Below are 25,105 nucleotides of genomic sequence, written 5' to 3'. Positions count from 1 at the left end.
TAAGCTCATTTTCAACGTCCGATTCAGAAAGTGATAAAAACAGATCCAGCCATAAAATGCATCATTCTTTTTTGTTTTAGACAACATTTCACGCACTGTTAAACATGTTAAAGCAAGTTGCAAGTGAAAATCTATGTCTCTGACTGAGTTTGCATTACTGTGATTTGACCTCTCTGCTGGCTGAGATAAGCTCATTTTCAACGTCCAATTCGGAATGTAATCAAACCTGATCCAGCTATAAAATTCATCATTCTTTTTTGTTTTAGACAACATTTCATGCACTGTTAAACATGTTAAAGCAAGTTGCAAGTGAAAATCTATGTCTCTGACTGAGTTTGCATTACTGTGATTTGACCTCTCTGCTGGCTGAGATAAGCTCATTTTCAACGTCCAATTCAGAATGTAATAAACCTGATCCAGCTATAAAATGCATCATTCTTTTTTGTTTTAGACAACATTTCATGCACTGTTAAACATGTTAAAGCAAGTTGCAAGTGAAAATCTATGTCTCTGACTGAGTTTGAATTACTGTGATTTGACCTCTTTGCTGGCTGAGATAAGCTCATTTTCAACGTCCAATTCAGAAAGTGATAAAAACAGATCCAGCCATAAAATGCATCATTCTTTTTTGTTTTAGACAACATTTCATGCACTGTTAAACATGTTAAAGCAAGTTGCAAGTGAAAATCTATGTCTCTGACTGAGTTTGCATTAATGTGATTTGACCTCTCTGCTGGCTGAGATAAGCTCATTTTCAACGTCCAATTCAGAATGTAATAAAACCTGATCCAGCTATAAAATGCATCATTCTTTTTTGTTTTAGACAACATTTCATGCACTATTAAACATGTTAAAGCAAGTTGCAAGTGAAAATCTATGTCTCTGACTGAGTTTGCATTACTGTGATTTGACCTCTCTGCTGGCTGAGATAAGCTCATTTTCAACGTCCAATTCAGAAAGTGATAAAAACAGATCCAGCCATAAAATGCATCATTCTTTTTTGTTTTAGACAACATTTCATGCACTGTTAAACATGTTAAAGCAAGAAGCAAGTGAAAATCTATGTCTCTGACTGAGTTTGCAATACTGTGATTTGACCTCTCTGCTGGCTGAGATAAGCTCATTTTCAACGTCCAATTCAGAATGTAATAAAACCAGATCCAGCTATAAAATGCATCATTCTTTTTTGTTTTAGACAACATTTCATGCACTGTTAAACATGTTAAAGCAAGTTGCAAGTAAAAATCTATGTCTCTGACTGAGTTTGCATTACTGTGATTTGACCTCTCTGCTGGCTGAGATAAGCTCATTTTCAACGTCCAATTCAGAATGTAATAAAACCTGATCTAGCTATAAAATGCATCATTCTTTTTTGTTTTAGACAACATTTCATGCACTGTTAAACATGTTAAAGCAAGTTGCAAGTGAAAATCTATGTCTCTGACTGAGTTTGCATTACTGTGATTTGACCTCTCTGCTGGCTGAGATAAGCTCATTTTCAACGTCCAATTCAGAATGTAATAAAACCAGATCCAGCCATAAAATGCATCATTCTTTTTTGTTTTAGACAACATTTCATGCACTGTTAAACATGTTAAAGCAAGTTGCAAGTGAAAATCTATGTCTCTGACTGAGTTTGCATTACTGTGATTTGACCTCTCTGCTGGCTGAGATAAGCTCTTTTTCAACGTCCAATTCAGAATGTAATAAAACCAGATCCAGCCATAAAATTGCATCATTCTTTTTTGTTTTAGACAACATTTCATGCACTGTTAAACATGTTAAAGCAAGTTGCAAGTGAAAATCTATGTATCTGACTGAGTTTGCATTACTGTGTTTTGACCTCTCTGCTGGCTGAGATAAGCTCATTTTCAACGTCCAATTCAGAATGTAATAAAACCTGATCCAGCTATAAAATGCATCATTCTTTTTTGTTTTAGACAACATTTCATGCACTGTTAAACATGTTAAAGCAAGTTGCAAGTGAAAATCTATGTCTCTGACTGAGTTTGCATTACTGTGATTTGACCTCTCTGCTGGCTGAGATAAGCTCATTTTCAACGTCCAATTCAGAATGTAATAAAACCAGATCCAGCCATAAAATGCATCATTCTTTTTTGTTTTAGACAACATTTCATGCACTGTTAAACATGTTAAAGCAAGTTGCAAGTGAAAATCTATGTCTCTGACTGAGTTTGCATTACTGTGATTTGACCTCTCTGCTGGCTGAGATAAGCTCATTTTCAACGTCCAATTCAGAATGTAATAAAACCAGATCCAGCCATAAAATGCATCATTCTTTTTTGTTTTAGACAACATTTCATGCACTGTTAAACATGTTAAAGCAAGTTGCAAGTGAAAATCTATGTCTCTGACTGAGTTTGCATTACTGTGATTTGACCTCTCTGCTGGCTGAGATAAGCTCACTTTCAACGTCCAATTCGGAATGTAATAAAACCAGATCCAGCTATAAAATGCATCATTCTTTTTTGTTTTAGACAACATTTCATGCACTGTTAAACATGTTAAAGCAAGTTGCAAGTGAAAATCTATGTCTCTGACTGAGTTTGCATTACTGTGATTTGACCTCTCTGCTGGCTGAGATAAGCTCATTTTCAACGTCCAATTCAGAATGTAATAAAACCAGATCCAGCCATAAAATGCATCATTCTTTTTTGTTTTAGACAACATTTCATGCACTGTTAAACATGTTAAAGCAAGTTGCAAGTGAAAATCTATGTCTCTGACTGAGTTTGCATTACTGTGATTTGACCTCTCTGCTGGCTGAGATAAGCTCATTTTCAACGTCCGATTCAGAAAGTGATAAAAACAGATCCAGCCATAAAATGCATCATTCTTTTTTGTTTTAGACAACATTTCACGCACTGTTAAACATGTTAAAGCAAGTTGCAAGTGAAAATCTATGTCTCTGACTGAGTTTGCATTACTGTGATTTGACCTCTCTGCTGGCTGAGATAAGCTCATTTTCAACGTCCAATTCAGAAAGTGATAAAAATAGATCCAGCCATAAAATGCATCATTCTTTTTTGTTTTAGACAACATTTCATGCACTGTTAAACATGTTAAAGCAAGTTGCAAGTGAAAATCTATGTCTCTGACTGAGTTTGCATTACTGTGATTTGACCTCTCTGCTGGCTGAAATAAGCTCATTTTCAACGTCCAATTCGGAATGTAATAAAACCAGATCCAGCTATAAAATGCATCATTCTTTTTTGTTTTAGACAACATTTCATGCACTGTTAAACATGTTAAAGCAAGTTGCAAGTGAAAATCTATGTCTCTGACTGAATTTGCATTACTGTGATTTGACCTCTCTGCTGGCTGAGATAAGCTCATTTTCAACGTCCAATTCAGAATGTAATAAAACCAGATCCAGCCATAAAATGCATCATTCTTTTTTGTTTTAGACAACATTTCATGCACTGTTAAACATGTTAAAGCAAGTTGCAAGTGAAAATCTATGTCTCTGACTGAGTTTGCATTACTGTGATTTGACCTCTCTGCTGGCTGAGATAAGCTCATTTTCAACGTCCGATTCAGAAAGTGATAAAAACAGATCCAGCCATAAAATGCATCATTCTTTTTTGTTTTAGACAACATTTCACGCACTGTTAAACATGTTAAAGCAAGTTGCAAGTGAAAATCTATGTCTCTGACTGAGTTTGCATTACTGTGATTTGACCTCTCTGCTGGCTGAGATAAGCTCATTTTCAACGTCCAATTCGGAATGTAATCAAACCTGATCCAGCTATAAAATTCATCATTCTTTTTTGTTTTAGACAACATTTCATGCACTGTTAAACATGTTAAAGCAAGTTGCAAGTGAAAATCTATGTCTCTGACTGAGTTTGCATTACTGTGATTTGACCTCTCTGCTGGCTGAGATAAGCTCATTTTCAACGTCCAATTCAGAATGTAATAAACCTGATCCAGCTATAAAATGCATCATTCTTTTTTGTTTTAGACAACATTTCATGCACTGTTAAACATGTTAAAGCAAGTTGCAAGTGAAAATCTATGTCTCTGACTGAGTTTGAATTACTGTGATTTGACCTCTTTGCTGGCTGAGATAAGCTCATTTTCAACGTCCAATTCAGAAAGTGATAAAAACAGATCCAGCCATAAAATGCATCATTCTTTTTTGTTTTAGACAACATTTCATGCACTGTTAAACATGTTAAAGCAAGTTGCAAGTGAAAATCTATGTCTCTGACTGAGTTTGCATTAATGTGATTTGACCTCTCTGCTGGCTGAGATAAGCTCATTTTCAACGTCCAATTCAGAATGTAATAAAACCTGATCCAGCTATAAAATGCATCATTCTTTTTTGTTTTAGACAACATTTCATGCACTATTAAACATGTTAAAGCAAGTTGCAAGTGAAAATCTATGTCTCTGACTGAGTTTGCATTACTGTGATTTGACCTCTCTGCTGGCTGAGATAAGCTCATTTTCAACGTCCAATTCAGAAAGTGATAAAAACAGATCCAGCCATAAAATGCATCATTCTTTTTTGTTTTAGACAACATTTCATGCACTGTTAAACATGTTAAAGCAAGAAGCAAGTGAAAATCTATGTCTCTGACTGAGTTTGCAATACTGTGATTTGACCTCTCTGCTGGCTGAGATAAGCTCATTTTCAACGTCCAATTCAGAATGTAATAAAACCAGATCCAGCTATAAAATGCATCATTCTTTTTTGTTTTAGACAACATTTCATGCACTGTTAAACATGTTAAAGCAAGTTGCAAGTAAAAATCTATGTCTCTGACTGAGTTTGCATTACTGTGATTTGACCTCTCTGCTGGCTGAGATAAGCTCATTTTCAACGTCCAATTCAGAATGTAATAAAACCTGATCTAGCTATAAAATGCATCATTCTTTTTTGTTTTAGACAACATTTCATGCACTGTTAAACATGTTAAAGCAAGTTGCAAGTGAAAATCTATGTCTCTGACTGAGTTTGCATTACTGTGATTTGACCTCTCTGCTGGCTGAGATAAGCTCATTTTCAACGTCCAATTCAGAATGTAATAAAACCAGATCCAGCCATAAAATGCATCATTCTTTTTTGTTTTAGACAACATTTCATGCACTGTTAAACATGTTAAAGCAAGTTGCAAGTGAAAATCTATGTCTCTGACTGAGTTTGCATTACTGTGATTTGACCTCTCTGCTGGCTGAGATAAGCTCTTTTTCAACGTCCAATTCAGAATGTAATAAAACCAGATCCAGCCATAAAATTGCATCATTCTTTTTTGTTTTAGACAACATTTCATGCACTGTTAAACATGTTAAAGCAAGTTGCAAGTGAAAATCTATGTATCTGACTGAGTTTGCATTACTGTGTTTTGACCTCTCTGCTGGCTGAGATAAGCTCATTTTCAACGTCCAATTCAGAATGTAATAAAACCTGATCCAGCTATAAAATGCATCATTCTTTTTTGTTTTAGACAACATTTCATGCACTGTTAAACATGTTAAAGCAAGTTGCAAGTGAAAATCTATGTCTCTGACTGAGTTTGCATTACTGTGATTTGACCTCTCTGCTGGCTGAGATAAGCTCATTTTCAACGTCCAATTCAGAATGTAATAAAACCAGATCCAGCCATAAAATGCATCATTCTTTTTTGTTTTAGACAACATTTCATGCACTGTTAAACATGTTAAAGCAAGTTGCAAGTGAAAATCTATGTCTCTGACTGAGTTTGCATTACTGTGATTTGACCTCTCTGCTGGCTGAGATAAGCTCATTTTCAACGTCCAATTCAGAATGTAATAAAACCAGATCCAGCCATAAAATGCATCATTCTTTTTTGTTTTAGACAACATTTCATGCACTGTTAAACATGTTAAAGCAAGTTGCAAGTGAAAATCTATGTCTCTGACTGAGTTTGCATTACTGTGATTTGACCTCTCTGCTGGCTGAGATAAGCTCATTTTCAACGTCCAATTCGGAATGTAATAAAACCAGATCCAGCTATAAAATGCATCATTCTTTTTTGTTTTAGACAACATTTCATGCACTGTTAAACATGTTAAAGCAAGTTGCAAGTGAAAATCTATGTCTCTGACTGAGTTTGCATTACTGTGATTTGACCTCTCTGCTGGCTGAGATAAGCTCATTTTCAACGTCCAATTCAGAATGTAATAAAACCAGATCCAGCCATAAAATGCATCATTCTTTTTTGTTTTAGACAACATTTCATGCACTGTTAAACATGTTAAAGCAAGTTGCAAGTGAAAATCTATGTCTCTGACTGAGTTTGCATTACTGTGATTTGACCTCTCTGCTGGCTGAGATAAGCTCATTTTCAACGTCCGATTCAGAAAGTGATAAAAACAGATCCAGCCATAAAATGCATCATTCTTTTTTGTTTTAGACAACATTTCACGCACTGTTAAACATGTTAAAGCAAGTTGCAAGTGAAAATCTATGTCTCTGACTGAGTTTGCATTACTGTGATTTGACCTCTCTGCTGGCTGAGATAAGCTCATTTTCAACGTCCAATTCAGAATGTAATAAAACCTGATCCAGCTATAAAATGCATCATTCTTTTTTGTTTTAGACAACATTTCATGCACTGTTAAACATGTTAAAGCAAGTTGCAAGTGAAAATCTATGTCTCTGACTGAGTTTGCATTACTGTGATTTGACCTCTCTGCTGGCTGAGATAAGCTCATTTTCAACGTCCAATTCAGAAAGTGATAAAAACAGATCCAGCCATAAAATGCATCATTCTTTTTTGTTTTAGACAACATTTCATGCACTGTTAAACATGTTAAAGCAAGTTGCAAGTGAAAATCTATGTCTCTGACTGAGTTTGCATTACTGTGATTTGACCTCTCTGCTGGCTGAGATAAGCTCATTTTCAAAGTCCAATTCAGAATGTAATAAAACCAGATCCAGCCATAAAATGCATCATTCTTTTTTGTTTTAGACAACATTTCATGCACTGTTAAACATGTTAAAGCAAGTTGCAAGTGAAAATCTATGTCTCTGACTGAGTTTGCATTACTGTGATTTGACCTCTCTGCTGGCTGAGATAAGCTCATTTTCAACGTCCAATTCAGAATGTAATAAAACCAGATCCAGCCATAAAATGCATCATTCTTTTTTGTTTTAGACAACATTTCATGCACTGTTAAACATGTTAAAGCAAGTTGCAAGTGAAAATCTATGTCTCTGACTGAGTTTGCATTACTGTGATTTGACCTCTCTGCTGGCTGAGATAAGCTCATTTTCAACGTCCAATTCAGAATGTAATAAAACCAGATCCAGCCATAAAATGCATCATTCTTTTTTGTTTTAGACAACATTTCATGCACTGTTAAACATGTTAAAGCAAGTTGCAAGTGAAAATCTATGTCTCTGACTGAGTTTGCATTACTGTGATTTGACCTCTCTGCTGGCTGAGATAAGCTCATTTTCAACGTCCAATTCAGAAAGTGATAAAAACAGATCCAGCCATAAAATGCATCATTCTTTTTTGTTTTAGACAACATTTCATGCACTGTTAAACATGTTAAAGCAAGTTGCAAGTGAAAATCTATGTCTCTGACTGAGTTTGCATTACTGTGATTTGACCTCTCTGCTGGCTGAGATAAGCTCATTTTCAACGTCCAATTCGGAATGTAATCAAACCTGATCCAGCTATAAAATGCATCATTCTTTTTTGTTTTAGACAACATTTCATGCACTGTTAAACATGTTAAAGCAAGTTGCAAGTGAAAATCTATGTCTCTGACTGAGTTTGCATTACTGTGATTTGACCTCTCTGCTGGCTGAGATAAGCTCATTTTCAACGTCCAATTCAGAATGTAATAAAACCAGATCCAGCCATAAAATGCATCATTCTTTTTTGTTTTAGACAACATTTCATGCACTGTTAAACATGTTAAAGCAAGTTGCAAGTGAAAATCTATGTCTCTGACTGAGTTTGCATTACTGTGATTTGACCTCTCTGCTGGCTGAGATAAGCTCATTTTCAAAGTCCAATTCAGAATGTAATAAAACCAGATCCAGCCATAAAATGCATCATTCTTTTTTGTTTTAGACAACATTTCATGCACTGTTAAACATGTTAAAGCAAGTTGCAAGTGAAAATCTATGTCTCTGACTGAGTTTGCATTACTGTGATTTGACCTCTCTGCTGGCTGAGATAAGCTCATTTTCAACGTCCAATTCAGAATGTAATAAAACCAGATCCAGCCATAAAATGCATCATTCTTTTTTGTTTTAGACAACATTTCATGCACTGTTAAACATGTTAAAGCAAGTTGCAAGTGAAAATCTATGTCTCTGACTGAGTTTGCATTACTGTGATTTGACCTCTCTGCTGGCTGAGATAAGCTCATTTTCAACGTCCAATTCAGAAAGTGATAAAAACAGATCCAGCCATAAAATGCATCATTCTTTTTTGTTTTAGACAACATTTCATGCACTGTTAAACATGTTAAAGCAAGTTGCAAGTGAAAATCTATGTCTCTGACTGAGTTTGCATTACTGTGATTTGACCTCTCTGCTGGCTGAGATAAGCTCATTTTCAACGTCCAATTCGGAATGTAATAAAACCAGATCCAGCTATAAAATGCATCATTCTTTTTTGTTTTTGACAACATTTCATGCACTGTTAAACATGTTAAAGCAAGTTGCAAGTGAAAATCTATGTCTCTGACTGAGTTTGCATTACTGTGATTTGACCTCTCTGCTGGCTGAGATAAGCTCATTTTCAACGTCCAATTCAGAAAGTGATAAAAACAGATCCAGCCATAAAATGCATCATTCTTTTTTGTTTTAGACAACATTTCATGCACTGTTAAACATGTTAAAGCAAGTTGCAAGTGAAAATCTATGTCTCTGACTGAGTTTGCAATACTGTGATTTGACGTCTCTGCTGGCTGAGATAAGCTAATTTTCAACGTACAATTCAGAATGTAATAAAACCAGATCCAGCTATAAAATGCATCATTCTTTTTTGTTTTAGATAACATTTCATGCACTGTTAAACATGTTAAAGCAAGTTGCAAGTAAAAATCTATGTCTCTGACTGAGTTTGCATTACTGTGATTTGACCTCTCTGCTGGCTGAGATAAGCTCATTTTCAACGTCCAATTCAGAATGTAATAAAACCTGATCTAGCTATAAAATGCATCATTCTTTTTTGTTTTAGACAACATTTCATGCACTGTTAAACATGTTAAAGCAAGTTGCAAGTGAAAATCTATGTCTCTGACTGAGTTTGCATTACTGTGATTTGACCTCTCTGCTGGCTGAGATAAGCTCATTTTCAACGTCCAATTCAGAATGTAATAAAACCAGATCCAGCCATAAAATGCATCATTCTTTTTTGTTTTAGACAACATTTCATGCACTGTTAAACATGTTAAAGCAAGTTGCAAGTGAAAATCTATGTCTCTGACTGAGTTTGCATTACTGTGATTTGACCTCTCTGCTGGCTGAGATAAGCTCATTTTCAACGTCCAATTCAGAAAGTGATAAAAACAGATCCAGCCATAAAATGCATCATTCTTTTTTGTTTTAGACAACATTTCATGCACTGTTAAACATGTTAAAGCAAGTTGCAAGTGAAAATCTATGTCTCTGACTGAGTTTGCATTACTGTGATTTGACCTCTCTGCTGGCTGAAATAAGCTCATTTTCAACGTCCAATTCGGAATGTAATAAAACCAGATCCAGCTATAAAATGCATCATTCTTTTTTGTTTTAGACAACATTTCATGCACTGTTAAACATGTTAAAGCAAGTTGCAAGTGAAAATCTATGTCTCTGACTGAATTTGCATTACTGTGATTTGACCTCTCTGCTGGCTGAGATAAGCTCATTTTCAACGTCCAATTCAGAATGTAATAAAACCAGATCCAGCCATAAAATGCATCATTCTTTTTTGTTTTAGACAACATGTCATGCACTGTTAAACATGTTAAAGCAAGTTGCAAGTGAAAATCTATGTCTCTGAATGAGTTTGCATTACTGTGATTTGACCTCTCTGCTGGCTGAGATAAGCTCATTTTCAACGTCCGATTCAGAAAGTGATAAAAACAGATCCAGCCATAAAATGCATCATTCTTTTTTGTTTTAGACAACATTTCACGCACTGTTAAACATGTTAAAGCAAGTTGCAAGTGAAAATCTATGTCTCTGACTGAGTTTGCATTACTGTGATTTGACCTCTCTGCTGGCTGAGATAAGCTCATTTTCAACGTCCAATTCGGAATGTAATCAAACCTGATCCAGCTATAAAATTCATCATTCTTTTTTGTTTTAGACAACATTTCATGCACTGTTAAACATGTTAAAGCAAGTTGCAAGTGAAAATCTATGTCTCTGACTGAGTTTGCATTACTGTGATTTGACCTCTCTGCTGGCTGAGATAAGCTCATTTTCAACGTCCAATTCAGAATGTAATAAACCTGATCCAGCTATAAAATGCATCATTCTTTTTTGTTTTAGACAACATTTCATGCACTGTTAAACATGTTAAAGCAAGTTGCAAGTGAAAATCTATGTCTCTGACTGAGTTTGAATTACTGTGATTTGACCTCTTTGCTGGCTGAGATAAGCTCATTTTCAACGTCCAATTCAGAAAGTGATAAAAACAGATCCAGCCATAAAATGCATCATTCTTTTTTGTTTTAGGCAACATTTCATGCACTGTTAAACATGTTAAAGCAAGTTGCAAGTGAAAATCTATGTCTCTGACTGAGTTTGCATTACTGTGATTTGACCTCTCTGCTGGCTGAGATAAGCTCATTTTCAACGTCCAATTCAGAATGTAATAAAACCTGATCCAGCTATAAAATGCATCATTCTTTTTTGTTTTAGACAACATTTCATGCACTGTTAAACATGTTAAAGCAAGTTGCAAGTGAAAATCTATGTCTCTGACTGAGTTTGCATTACTGTGATTTGACCTCTCTGCTGGCTGAGATAAGCTCATTTTCAACGTCCAATTCAGAAAGTGATAAAAACAGATCCAGCCATAAAATGCATCATTCTTTTTTGTTTTAGACAACATTTCATGCACTGTTAAACATGTTAAAGCAAGTTGCAAGTGAAAATCTATGTCTCTGACTGAGTTTGCAATACTGTGATTTGACCTCTCTGCTGGCTGAGATAAGCTCATTTTCAACGTCCAATTCAGAATGTAATAAAACCAGATCCAGCTATAAAATGCATCATTCTTTTTTGTTTTAGACAACATTTCATGCACTGTTAAACATGTTAAAGCAAGTTGCAAGTAAAAATCTATGTCTCTGACTGAGTTTGCATTACTGTGATTTGACCTCTCTGCTGGCTGAGATAAGCTCATTTTCAACGTCCAATTCAGAATGTAATAAAACCTGATCTAGCTATAAAATGCATCATTCTTTTTTGTTTTAGACAACATTTCATGCACTGTTAAACATGTTAAAGCAAGTTGCAAGTGAAAATCTATGTCTCTGACTGAGTTTGCATTACTGTGATTTGACCTCTCTGCTGGCTGAGATAAGCTCATTTTCAACGTCCAATTCAGAATGTAATAAAACCAGATCCAGCCATAAAATGCATCATTCTTTTTTGTTTTAGACAACATTTCATGCACTGTTAAACATGTTAAAGCAAGTTGCAAGTGAAAATCTATGTCTCTGACTGAGTTTGCATTACTGTGATTTGACCTCTCTGCTGGCTGAGATAAGCTCTTTTTCAACGTCCAATTCAGAATGTAATAAAACCAGATCCAGCCATAAAATTGCATCATTCTTTTTTGTTTTAGACAACATTTCATGCACTGTTAAACATGTTAAAGCAAGTTGCAAGTGAAAATCTATGTATCTGACTGAGTTTGCATTACTGTGTTTTGACCTCTCTGCTGGCTGAGATAAGCTCATTTTCAACGTCCAATTCAGAATGTAATAAAACCTGATCCAGCTATAAAATGCATCATTCTTTTTTGTTTTAGACAACATTTCATGCACTGTTAAACATGTTAAAGCAAGTTGCAAGTGAAAATCTATGTCTCTGACTGAGTTTGCATTACTGTGATTTGACCTCTCTGCTGGCTGAGATAAGCTCATTTTCAACGTCCAATTCAGAATGTAATAAAACCAGATCCAGCCATAAAATGCATCATTCTTTTTTGTTTTAGACAACATTTCATGCACTGTTAAACATGTTAAAGCAAGTTGCAAGTGAAAATCTATGTCTCTGACTGAGTTTGCATTACTGTGATTTGACCTCTCTGCTGGCTGAGATAAGCTCATTTTCAACGTCCAATTCAGAATGTAATAAAACCAGATCCAGCCATAAAATGCATCATTCTTTTTTGTTTTAGACAACATTTCATGCACTGTTAAACATGTTAAAGCAAGTTGCAAGTGAAAATCTATGTCTCTGACTGAGTTTGCATTACTGTGATTTGACCTCTCTGCTGGCTGAGATAAGCTCATTTTCAACGTCCAATTCGGAATGTAATAAAACCAGATCCAGCTATAAAATGCATCATTCTTTTTTGTTTTAGACAACATTTCATGCACTGTTAAACATGTTAAAGCAAGTTGCAAGTGAAAATCTATGTCTCTGACTGAGTTTGCATTACTGTGATTTGACCTCTCTGCTGGCTGAGATAAGCTCATTTTCAACGTCCAATTCAGAATGTAATAAAACCAGATCCAGCCATAAAATGCATTATTCTTTTTTGTTTTAGACAACATTTCATGCACTGTTAAACATGTTAAAGCAAGTTGCAAGTGAAAATCTATGTCTCTGACTGAGTTTGCATTACTGTGATTTGACCTCTCTGCTGGCTGAGATAAGCTCATTTTCAACGTCCGATTCAGAAAGTGATAAAAACAGATCCAGCCATAAAATGCATCATTCTTTTTAGTTTTAGACAACATTTCACGCACTGTTAAACATGTTAAAGCAAGTTGCAAGTGAAAATCTATGTCTCTGACTGAGTTTGCATTACTGTGATTTGACCTCTCTGCTGGCTGAGATAAGCTCATTTTCAACGTCCAATTCGGAATGTAATCAAATCTGATCCAGCTATAAAATGCATCATTCTTTTTTGTTTTAGACAACATTTCATGCACTGTTAAACATGTTAAAGCAAGTTGCAAGTGAAAATCTATGTCTCTGACTGAGTTTGCATTACTGTGATTTGACCTCTCTGCTGGCTGAGATAAGCTCATTTTCAACGTCCGATTCAGAAAGTGATAAAAACAGATCCAGCCATAAAATGCATCATTCTTTTTTGTTTTAGACAACATTTCACGCACTGTTAAACATGTTAAAGCAAGTTGCAAGTGAAAATCTATGTTTCTGACTGAGTTTGCATTACTGTGATTTGACCTCTCTGCTGGCTGAGATAAGCTCATTTTCAACGTCCAATTCGGAATGTAATTAAATCTGATCCAGCTATAAAATGCATCATTCTTTTTTGTTTTAGACAACATTTCATGCACTGTTAAACATGTTAAAGCAAGTTGCAAGTGAAAATCTATGTCTCTGACTGAGTTTGCATTACTGTGATTTGACCTCTCTGCTGGCTGAGATAAGCTCATTTTCAAAGTCCAATTCAGAATGTAATAAAACCAGATCCAGCCATAAAATGCATCATTCTTTTTTGTTTTAGACAACATTTCATGCACTGTTAAACATGTTAAAGCAAGTTGCAAGTGAAAATCTATGTCTCTGACTGAGTTTGCATTACTGTGATTTGACCTCTCTGCTGGCTGAGATAAGCTCATTTTCAACGTCCAATTCAGAATGTAATAAAACCAGATCCAGCCATAAAATGCATCATTCTTTTTTGTTTTAGACAAAATTTCATGCACTGTTAAACATGTTAAAGCAAGTTGCAAGTGAAAATCTATGTCTCTGACTGAGTTTGCATTACTGTGATTTGACCTCTCTGCTGGCTGAGATAAGCTCATTTTCAACGTCCAATTCAGAATGTAATAAAACCAGATCCAGCCATAAAATGCATCATTCTTTTTTGTTTTAGACAACATTTCATGCACTGTTAAACATGTTAAAGCAAGTTGCAAGTGAAAATCTATGTCTCTGACTGAGTTTGCATTACTGTGATTTGACCTCTCTGCTGGCTGAGATAAGCTCATTTTCAACGTCCAGTTCAGAAAGTGATAAAAACAGATCCAGCCATAAAATGCATCATTCTTTTTTGTTTTAGACAACATTTCATGCACTGTTAAACATGTTAAAGCAAGTTGCAAGTGAAAATCTATGTCTCTGACTGAGTTTGCATTACTGTGATTTGACCTCTCTGCTGGCTGAGATAAGCTCATTTTCAACGTCCAATTCGGAATGTAATCAAACCTGATCCAGCTATAAAATGCATCATTCTTTTTTGTTTTAGACAACATTTCATGCACTGTTAAACATGTTAAAGCAAGTTGCAAGTGAAAATCTATGTCTCTGACTGAGTTTGCATTACTGTGATTTGACCTCTCTGCTGGCTGAGATAAGCTCATTTTCAACGTCCAATTCAGAATGTAATAAAACCAGATCCAGCCATAAAATGCATCATTCTTTTTTGTTTTAGACAACATTTCATGCACTGTTAAACATGTTAAAGCAAGTTGCAAGTGAAAATCTATGTCTCTGACTGAGTTTGCATTACTGTGATTTGACCTCTCTGCTGGCTGAGATAAGCTCATTTTCAACGTCCAATTCAGAATGTAATAAAACCAGATCCAGCCATAAAATGCATCATTCTTTTTTGTTTTAGACAACATTTCATGCACTGTTAAACATGTTAAAGCAAGTTGCAAGTGAAAATCTATGTCACTGACTGAGTTTGCTTTACTTTGATTTGACCTCTCTGCTGGCTGAGATAAGCTCATTTTCAACGTCCAATTCAGAAAGTGATAAAAACAGATCCAGCCATAAAATGCATCATTCTTTTTTGTTTTAGACAACAATTCATGCACTGTTAAACATGTTAAAGCAAGTTGCAAGTGAAAATCTATGTCTCTGACTGAGTTTGCATTCCTGTGATTTGACCTCTCTGCTGGCTGAGATAAGCTCATTTTCAACGTCCAATTCAGAAAGTGATAAAAACAGATCCAGCCATAAAATGCATCATTCTTTTTTGTTTTAGACAACAATTCATGCACTGTTAAACATGTTAAAGCAAGTTGCAAGTGAAAATCTAAGTCGCTGACTGAGTTCATTACTGCTTATTTTGACCTCTGCTGGCTCTGAAAAGCTCATTTTCAACGTTCAATTCAGAATGTGATAAAACCAGATCCAGCCACTAAAATGCATCATTCTTTTTGTTTTAGACACCATTTCATGCACTGTTAAACATGTTAAAGCAAGTTGCAAGTGAAAATCTATGTCTCTGACTGAGTTTGCATTACTGCTTATATTGACCTCTGCTGGCTCTGAAAAGCTCATTTTCAACGTTCAATTCAGAATGTGATAAAACCAGATCCAGCTACTAAAATGCATCATTCTTTTTTGTTTTAGACAACATTTCATGCACTGTTAAACATGTTAAAGCAAGTTGCAAGTGAAAATCTATGTCTCTGACTGAGTTTGCATTACTGTGATTTGACCTCTCTGCTGGCTGAGATAAGCTCATTTTCAACGTCCAATTCAGAATGTAATAAAACCAGATCCAGCCATAAAATGCATCATTCTTTTTTGTTTTAGACAACATTTCATGCACTGTTAAACATGTTAAAGCAAGTTGCAAGTGAAAATCTATGTCTCTGACTGAGTTTGCATTACTGTGATTTGACCTCTCTGCTGGCTGAGATAAGCTCATTTTCAACGTCCAATTCAGAATGTAATAAAACCAGATCCAGCCATAAAATGCATCATTCTTTTTTGTTTTAGACAACATTTCATGCACTGTTAAACATGTTAAAGCAAGTTGCAAGTGAAAATCTATGTCTCTGACTGAGTTTGCATTACTGTGATTTGACCTCTCTGCTGGCTGAGATAAGCTCATTTTCAACGTCCATTTCAGAAAGTGATAAAAACAGATCCAGCCATAAAATGCATCATTCTTTTTTGTTTTAGACAACATTTCATGCACTGTTAAACATGTTAAAGCAAGTTGCAAGTGAAAATCTATGTCTCTGACTGAGTTTGCATTACTGAGATTTGACCTCTCTGCTGGCTGAGATAAGCTCATTTTCAACGTCCAATTCAGAATGTAATAAAACCTGATCCAGCTATAAAATGCATCATTCTTTTTTGTTTTAGACAACATTTCATGCACTGTTAAACATGTTAAAGCAAGTTGCAAGTGAAAATCTATGTCTCTGACTGAGTTTGCATTACTGTGATTTGACCTCTCTGCTGGCTGAGATAAGCTCATTTTCAACGTCCAATTCAGAATGTAATTAAACCAGATCCAGCCATAAAATGCATCATTCTTTTTTGTTTTAGACAACATTTCATGCACTGTTAAACATGTTAAAGCAAGTTGCAAGTGAAAATCTATGTCTCTGACTGAGTTTGCATTACTGTGATTTGACCTCTCTGCTGGCTGAGATAAGCTCATTTTCAACGTCCAATTCAGAATGTAATAAAACCTGATCCAGCTATAAAATGCATCATTCTTTTTTGTTTTAGACAACATTTCATGCACTGTTAAACATGTTAAAGCAAGTTGCAAGTGAAAATCTATGTCTCTGACTGAGTTTGCATTACTGTGATTTGACCTCTCTGCTGGCTGAGATAAGCTCATTTTCAACGTCCAATTCAGAATGTAATAAAACCTGATCGAGCTATAAAATGCATCATTTTTTTTTGTTTTAGACAACATTTCATGCACTGTTAAACATGTTAAAGCAAGTTGCAAGTGAAAATCTATGTCTCTGACTGAGTTTGCATTACTGTGATTTGACCTCTCTGCTGGCTGAGATAAGCTCATTTTCAACGTCCAATTCAGAATGTAATAAAACCAGATCCAGCCATAAAATGCATCATTCTTTTTTGTTTTAGACAACATTTCATGCACTGTTAAACATGTTAAAGCAAGTTGCAAGTGAAAATCTATGTCTCTGACTGAGTTTGCATTACTGTGATTTGACCTCTCTGCTGGCTGAGATAAGCTCATTTTCAACGTCCAATTCAGAATGTAATAAAACCAGATCCAGCCATAAAATGCATCATTCTTTTTTGTTTTAGACAACATTTCATGCACTGTTAAACATGTTAAAGCAAGTTGCAAGTGAAAATCTATGTCTCTGACTGAGTTTGCTTTACTTTGATTTGACCTCTCTGCTGGCTGAGATAAGCTCATTTTCAACGTCCAATTCAGAAAGTGATAAAAACAGATCCAGCCATAAAATGCATCATTCTTTTTTGTTTTAGACAACAATTCATGCACTGTTAAACATGTTAAAGCAAGTTGCAAGTGAAAATCTATGTCTCTGACTGAGTTTGCATTCCTGTGATTTGACCTCTCTGCTGGCTGAGATAAGCTCATTTTCAACGTCCAATTCAGAAAGTGATAAAAACAGATCCAGCCATAAAATGCATCATTCTTTTTTGTTTTAGACAACAATTCATGCACTGTTAAACATGTTAAAGCAAGTTGCAAGTGAAAATCTAAGTCGCTGACTGAGTTCATTACTGCTTATTTTGACCTCTGCTGGCTCTGAAAAGCTCATTTTCAACGTTCAATTCAGAATGTGATAAAACCAGATCCAGCCACTAAAATGCATCATTCTTTTTGTTTTAGACACCATTTCATGCACTGTTAAACATGTTAAAGCAAGTTGCAAGTGAAAATCTATGTCTCTGACTGAGTTTGCATTACTGCTTATATTGACCTCTGCTGGCTCTGAAAAGCTCATTTTCAACGTTCAATTCAGAATGTGATAAAACCAGATCCAGCTACTAAAATGCATCATTCTTTTTTGTTTTAGACAACATTTCATGCACTGTTAAACATGTTAAAGCAAGTTGCAAGTGAAAATCTATGTCTCTGACTGAGTTTGCATTACTGTGATTTGACCTCTCTGCTGGCTGAGATAAGCTCATTTTCAACGTCCAATTCAGAATGTAATAAAACCAGATCCAGCCATAAAATGCATCATTCTTTTTTGTTTTAGACAACATTTCATGCACTGTTAAACATGTTAAAGCAAGTTGCAAGTGAAAATCTATGTCTCTGACTGAGTTTGCATTACTGTGATTTGACCTCTCTGCTGGCTGAGATAAGCTCATTTTCAACGTCCAATTCAGAATGTAATAAAACCAGATCCAGCCATAAAATGCATCATTCTTTTTTTGTTTTAGACAACATTTCATGCACTGTTAAACATGTTAAAGCAAGTTGCAAGTGAAAATCTATGTCTCTGACTGAGTTTGCATTACTGTGATTTGACCTCTCTGCTGGCTGAGATAAGCTCATTTTCAACGTCCATTTCAGAAAGTGATAAAAACAGATCCAGCCATAAAATGCATCATTCTTTTTTGTTTTAGACAACATTTCATGCACTGTTAAACATGTTAAAGCAAGTTGCAAGTGAAAATCTATGTCTCTGACTGAGTTTGCATTACTGAGATTTGACCTCTCTGCTGGCTGAGATAAGCTCATTTTCAACGTCCAATTCAGAATGTAATAAAACCTGATCCAGCTATAAAATGCATCATTCTTTTTTGTTTTAGACAACATTTCATGCACTGTTAAACATGTTAAAGCAAGTTGCAAGTGAAAATCTATGTCTCTGACTGAGTTTGCATTACTGTGATTTGACCTCTCTGCTGGCTGAGATAAGCTCATTTTCAACGTCCAATTCAGAATGTAATTAAACCAGATCCAGCCATAAAATGCATCATTCTTTTTTGTTTTAGACAACATTTCATGCACTGTTAAACATGTTAAAGCAAGTTGCAAGTGAAAATCTATGTCTCTGACTGAGTTTGCATTACTGTGATTTGACCTCTCTGCTGGCTGAGATAAGCTCATTTTCAACGTCCAATTCAGAATGTAATAAAACCTGATCCAGCTATAAAATGCATCATTCTTTTTTGTTTTAGACAACATTTCATGCACTGTTAAACATGTTAAAGCAAGTTGCAAGTGAAAATCTATGTCTCTGACTGAGTTTGCATTACTGTGATTTGACCTCTCTGCTGGCTGAGATAAGCTCATTTTCAACGTCCAATTCGGAATGTAATAAAACCAGATCCAGCTATAAAATGCATCATTCTTTTTTGTTTTAGACAACATTTCATGCACTGTTAAACATGTTAAAGCAAGTTGCAAGTGAAAATCTATGTCTCTGACTGAGTTTGCATTACTGTGATTTGACCTCTCTGCTGGCTGAGATAAGCTCATTTTCAACGTCCAATTCAGAATGTAATAAAACCTGATCCAGCTATAAAATGCATCATTCTTTTTTGTTTTAGATAACATTTCATGCACTGTTAAACATGTTAAAGCAAGTTGCAAGTGAAAATCTATGTCTCTGACTGAGTTTGCATTACTGTGATTTGACCTCTCTGCTGGCTGAGATAAGCTCATTTTCAACGTCCAATTCAGAATGTAATAAAACCTGATCCAGCCATAAAATGCATCATTTTTTTTTGTTTTAGACAACATTTCATGCACTGTTAAACATGTTAAAGCAAGTTGCAAGTGAAAATCTATGTCTCTGACTGAGTTTGCATTACTGTGATTTGACCTCTCTGCTGGCTGAGATAAGCTCATTTTCAACGTCCAATTCAGAATGGGTCCCACTTTATATTAAGTGTCCTTGACTACTATGTACTTACATCAAAAAATAAATACAATGTACTTAATGTGTTTATAATGTATTTGAGAACACTTGTGATGATTTTGAGTTGGGATAGAGGTTGGGTTATAAACAGGTTTAGTGGTATGGGTAGGTTTAAGGATGGGTTAAGGTGTAAGGGATGGTCAACAGTGTATTTACAAATGTATTTACAAAAGTTAATTACAGATTTAATTACATACATGTATTTAATCAAGCATAAGTACTCAGTAAATACATGTATTTACACAATAAGTAAATTGTAACAAACTATTAACTCCTGTGTAAGTACATATTAGTTAAGGCCACTTAATATAAAGTGGGACCTCAGAATGTAATAAAACCTGATCCAGCCATAAAATGCATCATTCTTTTTTGTTTTAGACAACATTTCATGCACTGTTAAACATGTTAAAGCAAGTTGCAAGTGAAAATCTATGTCTCTGACTGAGTTTGCATTACTGTGATTTGACCTCTCTGCTGGCTGAGATAAGCTCATTTTCAACGTCCAATTCAGAATGTAATAAAACCTGATCCAGCTATAAAATGCATCATTCTTTTTTGTTTTAGACAACATTTCATGCACTGTTAAACATGTTAAAGCAAGTTGCAAGTGAAAATCTATGTCTCTGACTGAGTTTGCATTACTGTGATTTGACCTCTCTGCTGGCTGAGATAAGCTCATTTTCAACGTCCAATTCAGAAAGTGATAAAAACAGATCCAGCCATAAAATGGATCATTCTTTTTCGTTTTCGACAACATTTCATGCACTGTTAAACATGTTAAAGCAAGTTGCAAGTGAAAATCTATGTCTCTGACTGAGTTTGCATTACTGTGATTTGACCTCTCTGCTGGCTGAGATAAGCTCATTTTCAACGTCCAATTCAGAATGTAATAAAACCAGATCCAGCCATAAAATGCATCATTTTTTTTTGTTTTAGACAACATTTCATGCACTGTTAAACATGTTAAAGCAAGTTGCAAGTGAAAATCTATGTCTCTGACTGAGTTTGCATTGCTGTGATTTGACCTATCTGCTGGCTGAGATAAGCTCATTTTCAACGTCCAATTCAGAAAGTGATAAAAACAGATCCAGCCATAAAATGCATCATTCTTTTTAGTTTTAGACAAAATTTCATGCACTGTTAAACATGTTAAAGCAAGTTGCAAGTGAAAGTCTATGTCTCTGACTGAGTTTGCATTACTGTGATTTGACCTCTCTGCTGGCTGAGATAAGCTCATTTTCAACGTCCAATTCAGAATGTAATAAAACCAGATCCAGCTATAAAATACATCATTCTTTTTTGTTTTAGACAACATTTCATGCACTGTTAAACATGTTAAAGCAAGTTGCAAGTGAAAATCTATGTCTCTGATTGAGTTTGCATTACTGTGATTTGACCTCTCTGCTGGCTGAGATAAGCTCATTTTCAACGTCCAATTCAGAATGTAATAAAACCAGATCCAGCCATAAAATGGATCATTCTTTTTTGTTTTAGACAACATTTCATGCACTGTTAAACATGTTAAAGCAAGTTGCAAGTGAAAATCTATGTCTCTGACTGAGTTTGCATTACTGTGATTTGACCTCTCTGCTGGCTGAAATAAGCTCATTTTCAACGTCCAATTCAGAATGTAATAAAACCAGATCCAGCTATAAAATGCATCATTCTTTTTTGTTTTAGACAACATTTCATGCACTGTTAAACATGTTAAAGCAAGTTGCAAGTGAAAATCTATGTCTCTGACTGAGTTTGAATTACTGTGATTTGACCTCTCTGCTGGCTGAGATAAGCTCATTTTCAACGTCCAATTCAGAAAGTGATAAAAATAGATCCAGACATAAAATGCATCATTCTTTTTTGTTTTAGACAACATTTCATGCACTGTTAAACATGTTAAAGCAAGTTGCAAGAGAAAATCTATGTCCCTGACTGAGTTTGCATTACTGTGATTTGACCTCTCTGCTGGCTGAGATAAGCTCATTTTCAACGTCCAATTCAGAAAGTGATAAAAACAGATCCAGCCATAAAATGCATCATTCTTTTTTTTTAGACAACATTTCATGCACTGTTAAACATGTTAAAGCAAGTTGCAAGTGAAAATCTATGTCTCTGACTGAGTTTGCATTACTGTGGTTTGACCTCTCTGCTGGCTGAGATAAGCTCATTTTCAACGTCCAATTCAGAATGTAATAAAACCAGATCCAGCCATAAAATGCATCATTCTTTTTTGTTTTAGACAACATTTCATGCACTGTTAAACATGTTAAAGCAAGTTGCAAGTGAAAATCTATGTCTCTGACTGAGTTTGCATTACTGTGATTTGACCTCTCTGCTGGCTGAGATAAGCTCATTTTCAACGTCCATTTCAGAAAGTGATAAAAACAGATCCAGCCATAAAATGCATCATTCTTTTTTGTTTTAGACAACATTTCATGCACTGTTAAACATGTTAAAGCAAGTTGCAAGTGAAAATCTATGTCTCTGACTGAGTTTGCATTACTGTGATTTGACCTCTCTGCTGGCTGAGATAAGCTCATTTTCAACGTCCAATTCAGAATGTAATAAAACCAGATCCAGCCATAAAATGCATCATTCTTTTTTGTTTTAGACAACATTTCATGCACTGTTAAACATGTTAAAGCAAGTTGCAAGTGAAAATCTATGTCTCTGACTGAGTTTGCATTACTGTGATTTGACCTCTCTGCTGGCTGAGATAAGCTCTTTTTCAACGTCCAATTCAGAATGTAATAAAACCAGATCCAGCCATAAAATTGCATCATTCTTTTTTGTTTTAGACAACATTTCATGCACTGTTAAACATGTTAAAGCAAGTTGCAAGTGAAAATCTATGTCTCTGACTGAGTTTGCATTACTGTGATTTGACCTCTCTGCTGGCTGAGATAAGCTCATTTTCAACGTCCAATTCAGAATGTAATAAAACCAGATCCAGCCATAAAATGCATCATTCTTTTTTGTTTTAGACAACATTTCATGCACTGTTAAACATGTTAAAGCAAGTTGCAAGTGAAAATCTATGTATCTGACTGAGTTTGCATTACTGTGATTTGACCTCTCTGCTGGCTGAGATAAGCTCATTTTCAACGTCCAATTCAGAAAGTGATAAAAACAGATCCAGCCATAAAATGCATCATTCTTTTTTGTTTTAGACAACATTTCATGCACTGTTAAACATGTTAAAGCAAGTTGCAAGTGAAAATCTATGTCTCTGACTGAGTTTGCATTACTGTGATTTGACCTCTCTGCTGGCTGAGATAAGCTCATTTTCAACGTCCAATTCAGAATGTAATAAAAACTGATCCAGCTATAAAATGCATCATTCTTTTTTGTTTTAGACAACATTTCATGCACTGTTAAACATGTTAAAGCAAGTTGCAAGTGAAAATCTATGTCTCTGACTGATTTTGCATTACTGTGATTTGACCTCTCTGCTGGCTGAGATAAGCTCATTTTCAACGTCCGATTCAGAAAGTGATAAAAACAGATCCAGCCATAAAATGCATCATTCTTTTTTGTTTTAGACAACATTTCACGCACTGTTAAACATGTTAAAGCAAGTTGCAAGTGAAAATCTATGTCTCTGACTGAGTTTGAATTACTGTGATTTGACCTCTTTGCTGGCTGAGATAAGCTCATTTTCAACGTCCAATTCAGAAAGTGATAAAAACAGATCCAGCCATAAAATGCATCATTCTTTTTTGTTTTAGACAACATTTCATGCACTGTTAAACATGTTAAAGCAAGTTGCAAGTGAAAATCTATGTCTCTGACTGAGTTTGCATTACTGTGATTTGACCTCTCTGCTGGCTGAGATAAGCTCATTTTCAACGTCCAATTCAGAATGTAATAAAACCTGATCCAGCTATAAAATGCATCATTCTTTTTTGTTTTAGACAACATTTCATGCACTGTTAAACATGTTAAAGCAAGTTGCAAGTGAAAATCTATGTCTCTGACTGAGTTTGCATTACAGTGATTTGACCTCTCTGCTGGCTGAGATAAGCTCATTTTCAACGTCCAATTCAGAAAGTGATAAAAACAGATCCAGCCATAAAATGCATCATTCTTTTTTGTTTTAGACAACATTTCATGCACTGTTAAACATGTTAAAGCAAGTTGCAAGTGAAAATCTATGTCTCTGACTGAGTTTGCAATACTGTGATTTGACCTCTCTGCTGGCTGAGATAAGCTCATTTTCAACGTCCAATTCAGAATGTAATAAAACCAGATCCAGCTATAAAATGCATCATTCTTTTTTGTTTTAGACAACATTTCATGCACTGTTAAACATGTTAAAGCAAGTTGCAAGTAAAAATCTATGTCTCTGACTGAGTTTGCATTACTGTGATTTGACCTCTCTGCTGGCTGAGATAAGCTCATTTTCAACGTCCAATTCAGAATGTAATAAAACCTGATCTAGCTATAAAATGCATCATTCTTTTTTGTTTTAGACAACATTTCATGCACTGTTAAACATGTTAAAGCAAGTTGCAAGTGAAAATCTATGTCTCTGACTGAGTTTGCATTACTGTGATTTGACCTCTCTGCTGGCTGAGATAAGCTCATTTTCAACGTCCAATTCAGAATGTAATAAAACCAGATCCAGCCATAAAATGCATCATTCTTTTTTGTTTTAGACAACATTTCATGCACTGTTAAACATGTTAAAGCAAGTTGCAAGTGAAAATCTATGTCTCTGACTGAGTTTGCATTACTGTGATTTGACCTCTCTGCTGGCTGAGATAAGCTCTTTTTCAACGTCCAATTCAGAATGTAATAAAACCAGATCCAGCCATAAAATTGCATCATTCTTTTTTGTTTTAGACAACATTTCATGCACTGTTAAACATGTTAAAGCAAGTTGCAAGTGAAAATCTATGTCTCTGACTGAGTTTGCATTACTGTGATTTGACCTCTCTGCTGGCTGAGATAAGCTCATTTTCAACGTCCAATTCAGAATGTAATAAAACCTGATCCAGCTATAAAATGCATCATTCTTTTTTGTTTTAGACAACATTTCATGCACTGTTAAACATGTTAAAGCAAGTTGCAAGTGAAAATCTATGTCTCTGACTGAGTTTGCATTACTGTGATTTGACCTCTCTGCTGGCTGAGATAAGCTCATTTTCAACGTCCAATTCAGAATGTAATAAAACCAGATCCAGCCATAAAATGCATCATTCTTTTTTGTTTTAGACAACATTTCATGCACTGTTAAACATGTTAAAGCAAGTTGCAAGTGAAAATCTATGTCTCTGACTGAGTTTGCATTACTGTGATTTGACCTCTCTGC

This window comes from Danio rerio, chromosome 17, assembly GCF_049306965.1.
Source record: "Danio rerio strain Tuebingen ecotype United States chromosome 17, GRCz12tu, whole genome shotgun sequence".
Lineage (NCBI taxonomy): Eukaryota > Metazoa > Chordata > Actinopteri > Cypriniformes > Danionidae > Danio > Danio rerio.
The sequence above is the reverse complement of the archived record's forward strand: the minus strand, read 5'-3'. Positions refer to the sequence as shown.